At 43.4% G+C, this 9,390-nt stretch overlaps 1 pseudogene; it reads right to left on the reverse strand.

The window, feature by feature from the left end:
• LOC118339043 overlaps positions 1-4,064 on the reverse strand; it is a 5,408-nt pseudogene extending 1,344 nt beyond the window's left edge.
• Between the last annotated feature and the right edge of the window lie 5,326 nt (positions 4,065-9,390).

The following is a 9,390-nucleotide window of genomic DNA, read 5'->3' on the forward strand; positions in this document are numbered from 1 at the left end:
AGAGGAAGAGGAAGAGGAGGATGATGGTGCTGTCTTAGCGTTTGTAGTGTGTGACTGTGGGGGGGTCGACTGGCTCACTGGCGCCCCCCCACTGGAGCTTCTGGAGCCTCACATACACAGTATCTGGCGCTTGGGACTGATTTATGTAGATAAGGTATAATTCTGCATAAAAGGGGCGGGGCTTAAGCAGGTGTTCTACGATAGTAGGCCGCCTTCTTCTTCTTCTTTCTTCTGTGGTGCTGGGTCCTGCCGGCTCTGGGGTCAAGGGTCCCTGCTGTCAGATGCTTCCTTGTTGGGTCCACTTCCTCCCATCTCCACCTCCAGACCGCCTGCAGAACAACAACAACAACAACAACAACAACAACAGGGTAGAATAAAGAGGAAGAGACAGCGAGCTGCAGCTCCAGACTCAGTCAGCTCTCACCTTCGCCCTGCTCCTCGCCCTCCGTCACCTCCTTCTTCAACTTCTTCTTCTTACTCTTCACAGTCGGCATGGTGGCGTTTCTCTGTAAGAGGATCAAAATGGCCGTCATGTGAATAAAGTCAATTACGGGGATCTACCAGCGTCTGTATGGTCAGTTAATTAACGCTTAACGAGGATCTGGCGGTGGCCGGGAGCTGATGATGTTTGAGATAATTGGATGAGCCGTGGAACAAACACAACTTTAAAGACTGATGATCTTTACAGGAAGTTCTGCTGTATGAAATGTGTGTGTGTGTGTGTAAACAGCGAGCGTTGCGGGATTGGCGACTGGGTCTGTGACCGATGTCGTCGTCTTCGGTCCCGAGTCGTTGCCTGTAGTGCTCCGTCGCCTTCCGCCTTTCCTGCAGTGTGAGATAAAGAACTGGAATACAGCTGTGTCATTTATAGATCCTCTGACTCCTCCATCATCAGGTCACTCACTCTTCCTCTTCCGTCTTTCTGGTCACAGCAACAGTTGTCTCCTCCTCCGTCCAACCGCAGACTCCGTCCATGTTACCAATTCGGCATGTCGCGTGCCAACATCCTATCTGACGGAAGACGTCTGGTTTCTGAACTGTTCTGACTCAATGTGTCTCAAATATCAATATTCATCTGTTGTTAGATTAATAATTCTCTCCGACGGACTCCAGTTATTAACAAACCATCAACATTTCCTTCACACTCAATGCACAGTATTTTTTATAATATTTATATTTATATATTTTCAGGTATAATAATTTAAAAGGGCATTAAGGGTTAATGTTTCATAAAAGAAGAAATAAAGAATGAAGATAAATATTAATATCACAGTGTTAGTCAGCTAGCATTGGTTTGTTTTACTGAGGAGGAGAGGAGAGTAGGCTTAAGACATTTCTCTTTGATAAGCTTATAGTAAGGCTGATCAGGTGAGTCCTGAACCATCCTTAGTTATGCATGCGCTAAAAGGCCTAGACTATCGGGGGATCCCAATCGGTGCACTGAGCTCCTCTCTTCTCTCTCTCTCTTTCTGCACTCATTCATGTCCCATTAATGCTGTTACTAACTTCACTTCTTTCCCCGGAGTTACTTGTGCTTTATGTCCTGCAGCTTCTCATGGATCCTGGTTGGAGCCTCTTGCCATGGTCCTGCTAGACTGCCATTTGCTAATATCACTGATATTATCGTTATTATTATTAGTTGTGTTGACTATTGTTGTTGCTGCGGTTGCTGTTGTCGTGCTCGCTGTCCCCTGTCGTTGCTGCTGTCGCCGTCGTCACCCCGTCTTTTTCATGATCAGTCATCGATCATTACTTGTTAATGTAGTTGTTGCTTCTGTTTGTTGGACAGCTTTTTTGTCTCTTGTCCTCTCTTTTCTCTCTCTGTCTCTCTCTCTCTCTCTCTCTCTCTTCTCTGTCTCTCTCTCTCTCTCTCTTCTCCCCCAACTGGTCAAGGAAACCAGATGACCACCCACCTAGAGCCGAAAGGGACTGTCGAGGTTTCTGCCCGTTAAAAGGCAGTTTTATTCCCTTGGCCCCCGTCGCCAAGTGTTGCCTCATGTGGTACTGATTGGGTCTTCTGTAAATGTTAAGGGATTTCGGTCTAGACCTGCTTCTATTTGAAAAGTGTCCTGATATTAACTTCTGTTATTGAATTGGCGCGCTATACAAATACAAATTGAATTGGAATTGAATTTATTAGTGATGCCCAGGGGGCCATGGCAAGCATCGTACCAAGTTTCATTTAAATCACACCATGCCGATGCAGAGATATAAACTTCTAAGGAAGACATGGGGAACTATGGACCAAAACTTGGTGTCAATCGGAATACCAATGTGCGAGAAATGGTCCACTTCCTTTTTTGACGTAAAATCGACAGGAAGTGCTAATTTATCAGCGTGCTCATTTTTTGAATATGAAATTCTTCCAATGATTTATTTGCCAGGAACGTCCCCAGGATGCTACGTGAAAAACTTTGTGCGAACCGACAAAGCTATAGGGAGGACACGAAAAAGTAGTTTTTGGACATTTTGGCGCTCTAACGAAAAACAATTTTAGGGCAGAATTGGGCGTGCTTTATATGGGAAGATTCAACCTCCATCACGAACGCGTGGATATAAAGGTTTATGAATGTGCGACAAACTTGTGAGAAGTTATTAGCCTAAACGCACTTTTCATGATAGTAGCGCCAACCTAGTTGGCTGACCAAAAGGACACAAAGAATAATCGAATTTTTTCACCAGGCCTGACCACTTTTGCCAATCATAAAATTGGAGTTTCGTATATGTATCAGGGGGGCCAAAAACGCAGTCAAAGTCGCTAAAAATACTAATAATAGGTAAGAAGAAAGAAGAAACATACGCAGGTTTCAATAGGGACCTCCAGCTGGCGCTGGCTCGGTCCTAATTTAATAAAGCACTGATTCTGTGTGTTAACCTGTCGAAACGCGGACACGGTGCTGGAGGCGAGCAGTCAGTAATAGCAGGGACTGGGCCGGGTACGCCAGCAGGTGATACTGCTGCAGGCAAGGTTGGGCAGAGCGTGGTCATCTGCTCGCCCGCCAGCACGTACACGACGATGGATGTTCCACACGCGTAGCCGGCAGGAAACCGCTGAAGAAGAAGAGACCGATCACCCTGCAGACGGACGCAGACAGCACAGGACAGCAGGTTGTTTAATATTATACATATATATATATATTTATATTATATAATAATATATACACGCTCATAAACAACACTGGGCTTCCTGATTGCTGTAACCAAGCTGAAAGGTACTCTACACTGTAAAACACTGTAAAGCTAGCTCAACTTAATATTCCACTATAAATGTGGTGTGTGTGTGTGTGTGTGTGGTGTGTGTGTGCAGACCTGAAGCTACTGTGGACCCTCAAAGCAACGTCTCTGGTGGCCAGATCTGTCTGGCGGTCCATGTAGTCGTCCATCAGTTCTGAGTGTCGAGGTGCTCAACTCGCTCTGCTGGAAACGCCCTGCACACACACACACACACACGCACACACAGGGTCAGCTGTCAGTACCCATATAGACACAAATTCTGCTGCTGGAGATTAAAGAAGGCAGTCTGGTGCTGCTCTTGCTGTAAGTATTAATGTTAGCTTCTGTCTTGACTGTCTTCTGTATGGGCTCTGTCTGATTGGGCTCTGTCTGATTGGCTGTCTGATTGCTTGTCTGATTGGCTCTGTCTGATTGGCTCTGTCTGATTGGCTGTCTGATTGTGCTCTGTCTGATTGGCTCTGTCTGATTGGCTCTGGTCTGATTGGCTGTACTGTCATCAATAACCGTGGTGGCGTTCACTGAACTCACTGTTTCTCTCCACGGAAGACTTTGCGACTGGCTGGCCTGTGTCGTGCGGGGCGGAGAACAGCGAGCGTTGCGGATTGGCGACCTGGCGTCTGTGACGATGTCGTCGTCTTCGGCCCGAGGTCGTTGCTGTAGTGCTCCGTCGCCTTCCGCCTTTCCTGCAGTGTGAGATACAGACTGGAATACAGCTGTGTCATTTTATAGATCCCTGACTCCTCCATCATCAGGTCACTCACCTCTTCCTCTTTCGTCTTTCTGGTCACAGCAACAGTTGTCTCTCCTCCGTCCACCGCAGACTCGTCCATGTTACCAATTCGGCATGTCGCGTGCTCAACATCCTATCTGACGGAAGACGTCTGGTTTCTGAACTGTTCTGACTCAATGTGTCTCAAATATCAATATTCATCTGTTGTTAGATTATAATTTTCTCTCGACGGACTCAGTTATTAACAAACCATCAACATTTCCTCTCACACTCAATGCACAGTATTATTTTATAATATTTATATTTATATATTTTCAGGTATAATAATTTAAAAGGGCATTAAGGGTTAATGTTTCATTAAAAGAGAAATAAAGAATGAAGATAAATATTAATATCACAGTGTTAGCAGCTAGCATTGGTTTGTGTTTACTGAGGAGGAAGAGGAAGAGGGAAGAGGGAGGATGATGGTGCTGTCTTAGCGTTTGTAGTGTGTGACTGTGGGGGTCACTGGCTTCACTGGGGCGCCCCCCACTGGAGGCTTCTGAGCCTCACATACACAGTTATCTGGCGCTTGGAACTGATTTATGTAGGATAAAGGTATAATTCTGCCATAAAAGGGCGGGCTTAAGACAGGTGTTCTACCGATAGTAGGCCGCCTTCTTCTTCTTCTCTTCTTCTGTGGTGCTGGGATCCTGCGGCTCTGGGGTCAAGGGTCCCCTGCTTTCAGAGTGCTTCCTGTTGGTCCACTTCCTTCCATCTCCCCACCTCCAGACCGCTGCAGAACAACAACAACAACAACAACAACAACAACAACAGGGTATGAATAAAGAGGAAGAGACAGCGAGCTGCAGCTCACAGACTCAGTCACTCTCACCTTCGCCCTGCTCCTCGCCTCCGTCACCTCCTTCTTCAACTTCTTCTTCTTACCCTTCACAGTCGGCATTTGGTGCGTTTTCTGTAAGAGGATCAAAATGGCCGATCATGTTAATAAAGTCAATCACGGGGATCTACCAGCGTCTGTATATGTCAGTTAATTAACGCTTAACGAGGACTGGCGGTGGCCGGGAGCTGATGATGTTTGAGATAATTGGATGAGCCGTGGAACAAACACAACTTTAAAGACTGATGATCTTTACAGGAAGTTCTGCTGTATGAAATGTGTTGTGTGTGTGTGTGTGTGTGTGTGTGTGTGAATGTTAATGAGCTCACTATAACCTGGTTCTGTTTCAGTGTTTCCTCTCATCAAGATAGATAATCCACACACCTTGTTGTTTCACAGAGGGACTGTTTTCTTTCTACCGAACTACGCCCGCTAACCAATCATATATTTTATTATCATAAATATAGATATTTTATATTTAACTCCTCCAACCAGCAGAGAGCAATAATACTGTATGAGAGACACTTCTGAATGATTGATGTAGCTAATCTACATCACTAGACAGCACATCATTATTTAGGCTGGTGTAAGAATATATATGACACAATTTATAACTTTGATATAATTTATATGCATTGTTTTCCTGTCCTGAATTAAGACTCCATGTTTGTTTCTGTTCAAATGTTTAACTGACTGAAAATATGTCCACAAATGAATACAGTATAAAGCTGCCCATCCCCCCAACCCCCTGTCCTCACAATCTCCGTCCTCACAACCTCCTCCAACTCTCTCCCTTAATTTAATTACAGTACAAAACAAAAGCTTAAAGTTCCTTTTCCCGTCTTCCTGTCTCACAGGATGCTGTTCTACAACAATAGATTCACTCAGGAATAGTGAGGATGGGTTCAGAGGTCAAGGCTGAATGTAGCATTAGTTTTGGTTTGGTTAGTGAATTTGTGTTTGAATTTGTGTAAACTTTGTGTTCTTTGCTATCTGGCCATCCCATTCAACCTTATTGAATTGTGTGGACATTAATAATGTGACAAAACTAGTTGGAACAGGTTGATTTTCATGACCCTAATCAACTTAAAAACTAGTGTTTATGCTGCTCAATGTACATTTGTTGAACCTAATTTCATTAGAAGTTTGCATAACTCAAAAAGATTGCGTTCATTTTTTTGTTGCGCTCTCATCCACTAACATGATATCTGGTTTGAAGTCATGTGGTTTTGTTTTCCTGTGGGGAGAGCGGGGACGGAGACGCACCGCTCAGAAACTGCAACCAATCATTGTTCAAATACTTTAAACTTTGACCTCGGTTGCTATGGCAGCAGAGAGTGATGGAAGATATTGAACTCTTCCACAAACTCCATATTGAAAACACACCACGATCCCAACAGGAAAGCAGTCAGACAGGGTACGAGCTCTGTGGAGAGGCAGTTGTTTAGCTAGTTTAATCCACTGCTAAAGTTAGCTTTTCCGGTAATGTATGTTAGCTATGCTAGGCAGATCTCTAAACCTGACCAAGTTGTTTCTGTGCCTAAACTTACCCAAACCTTCACCACAGTCTGTCATATAACAGAAGTATTTATTGGCAGGAGCAGATCACTGCTGATGTTGTCCACAGGGTGCCGAGGAGACGGAGGGCAGGAATATATCTTATCACATAGATCAATAAATGCTTGGAAAATCCTCCAAATGAAGATATTTGAATATTAAATATTTGAATAAACTTAAATAATAATCCAAACTTGGGTGCCCAGTTAGCGTAGTGGGTAGAGCTGGCGACCCATGTACCGAGGCTGAGTCCTTGCTGCAGTGGCCCAGGGTTCAAATCCAACCTGGTCCTTTGCTGCGTGTCATTCCTCTCTCTCTCTGCCCCCCTGTCCTGTCTGTCTCCAGCTGTCACTATCAATAAAGGCAATAAAAGCCCAAAATTATAAAAATAATAGTCCAAACATTAAAAAAAAGTCAAAAAAAATGAAGTAAACACTGAGATATCGACCTACTGTGGATCAAGAAGGCCTCACGACCCCCCATGAAGCTTTAGCTGACCCATAGTGGGGGTCCTGACCCTCAGGTTGGGACCCACTGCTCTAAACAGTAGACTCAGAAACACGTTTGTTGTAGTTTGAAGGACTTGTTGCAGGCATCCTACTTATCCACCTTTACTATTCTATTCACCATTAGACCCTGAAAGTTAAGTCAAAGAAAAGGTTTGACCATAATTATAGTTTATAATGTTCTTTTTTAATTTGTGAAAACAGATTAAACTAAATTAAAAACATATTAAAAACTATTTATTTCTATTTCAGGGCTCCCGTACACATTCAGTCAATTTGGAAATGAGTGTTTTTAGGATTTGTAGACACCATATTTTTAAGGTTTCAGTTGTGTTTCTACGACAGGATGTTATTTTTGTAAATAACTACAATGACTAAAGTCTAATCCATCAATACATACATTTAATGTTGGTGTAACTCTTACTAGTAGCAGTGCATCAACAGGAGTAACAGTAAAAGGTTAAAAACACATTGTCAATCATCTTTTCACTCTTCTGTTATCTCACAGTTTTACACTCAACGCTGCTGAACCTTAAATCAGACTGAATATCACCATCAGTGTTCACACTACATTGAAACATAATATCAGAGCTGTTAGCTGTTAATTCAGATCAGGACCGCTGCTAGATTATCTCTTTCTCTACCAAGCATGTTTTTAAAGCAGGTGTATTTCAGTGAATCAGTGCTCACCTGTGCAGCTGACTCGGTGTGCAGAGGAACCACAACAGACAGTCGCTGCCTCCCCGTCTGTCTCTGATCTCAGGAGTCTTAGGGTGAGTCTCAGTGTAAAAACTCACCCTCCTCCTCTATATTTCTCCGTCTTCTTCCCTTGTTTAACCGTAAAAGGTGGATTCAAGATGGCCGCTTGAAATCTTTAAACAGAAAACTTAAAGTATGAATCCAAAGGAAGGAGAGACGGAGGAACAAGAGGGAGAAAGAGGGAGAGAAGGAGGAGGCTCAATGGGAGCGTTGAGCCTCGTCCCGGGGTTTACAGTGACAGGTGGATCATGTGCTGAGCCGAGAGTGAGTAAGTGACAGCCTCTGGGAGCTTAGTGGTTGGTTGATCGGCTGTGATGTCATCTGCTGGCGGCGCTCCAAAGTACGGAGGGTAATACTTCCTCGCCAACAGATCCAATGCACCTTTTTCACAGCAGCTGGTTTGACAGCAGTTTGAGCTTGGTATTCCCAATTATATAAGTATAGTCCAATGAACCAGAACCAGAACCAGAGAACAGTTCGATACCTGTCGCTGTAGTGCATAGCGGCTGTGTGCTACGTCCCCCTCAGTCCAGCAGCTTGTAGTGGATCCATTAGAGGACTCCTGGTGGACTGGGAGTCCCAGTGAGCAGGCAGGTCCAGACCGGGACTGGAGAGCAGCATCTGATGCTGACAGAGGATAGTTTGACTGCAGGGAATAAAGGACTGAGGTGGATCCTGGCAGCTGCACGAGCTAATGGTAGCTAACATTACCACTGGCAGCAATTAGCTACTTTTCAGCATGAGGCGCATCAGGAAACACTGTAAATAACCGCTGTAATCAGTACTGCCGTTGTCGAACTGGCCTGTTAGGGAAAACCAGAAGATATTCTCTCCACAAAATATGATCCAGTTTTACCAAAATCACTGATAAAGTTGTGTGTTTGTACGGTGATAATAAATAATAAGATAATTAATAATAAATAAAGTTTTTGTACAAAAGGTTGTTGAAAGAGTTTTTGTCATTTCTGGCGTACATTGTTAAATAGGGGTACAGTATGACTGGTGTAATCTGAAAGGATTTAAAAGATATTTTTAATTTCATCTGGACTTTAAGGTTAGTATTTTCAGTGTTTTTAATAGACGTTATTGACGTGCTTTACAGGGTGATAAAGGTTTATTCTGTCTCTCTGACGGCTCTGAGTCTCAAGTCAGAAGCTCAGATTAGATCATTGTTACTGTCAGCAGGTGGGTTGGTTCTCTCGAGGTTAACAGGTCAAAAGTAAAACCTTTACACCACAGAAACCAGGTCAATACACCAAATCCAATTAGACCACACACACATATACAGTCCTACATCACCAACAGTGGAGTATGGAGTCTATAAGGCCAAGTGTGGACTAATATGTTTTTTTAAAAGGTTAAAACAACAAAAATATAACAATAATGTTACCTTTAAGGTCTAGTACCATAATATTATTGCAAATGTGCTTTTCTTTAAAAGAAATTACCAAGTGTGGACTTCCATCCTTCCGTGATGTCTACCTATCAAAAAGGGGACCTCTGGCTCATTTGGTGAACTTTGTACCACAGTCGTCCTTTAATGATGATGTACAATAAACAATGATAAAAACTACACAAGATATACATGTAACATCATTGCAGTAATGCTAACTGTAAAAAGAAATATGATATGTATTTTCTGCCACTAGGGGTCTTTCACATCCAAACAATAGCAGCTGCTAACGTTAGCTCAGCTTATTTCTCTGATAACTCAAGATCCAGAC

The sequence above is a fragment of the Morone saxatilis genome, unplaced genomic scaffold (genome assembly GCF_004916995.1).
Source record: "Morone saxatilis isolate NCDOM2014 unplaced genomic scaffold, NCSU_SB_2.0 Contig5, whole genome shotgun sequence".
Taxonomy (NCBI): domain Eukaryota; kingdom Metazoa; phylum Chordata; class Actinopteri; family Moronidae; genus Morone; species Morone saxatilis.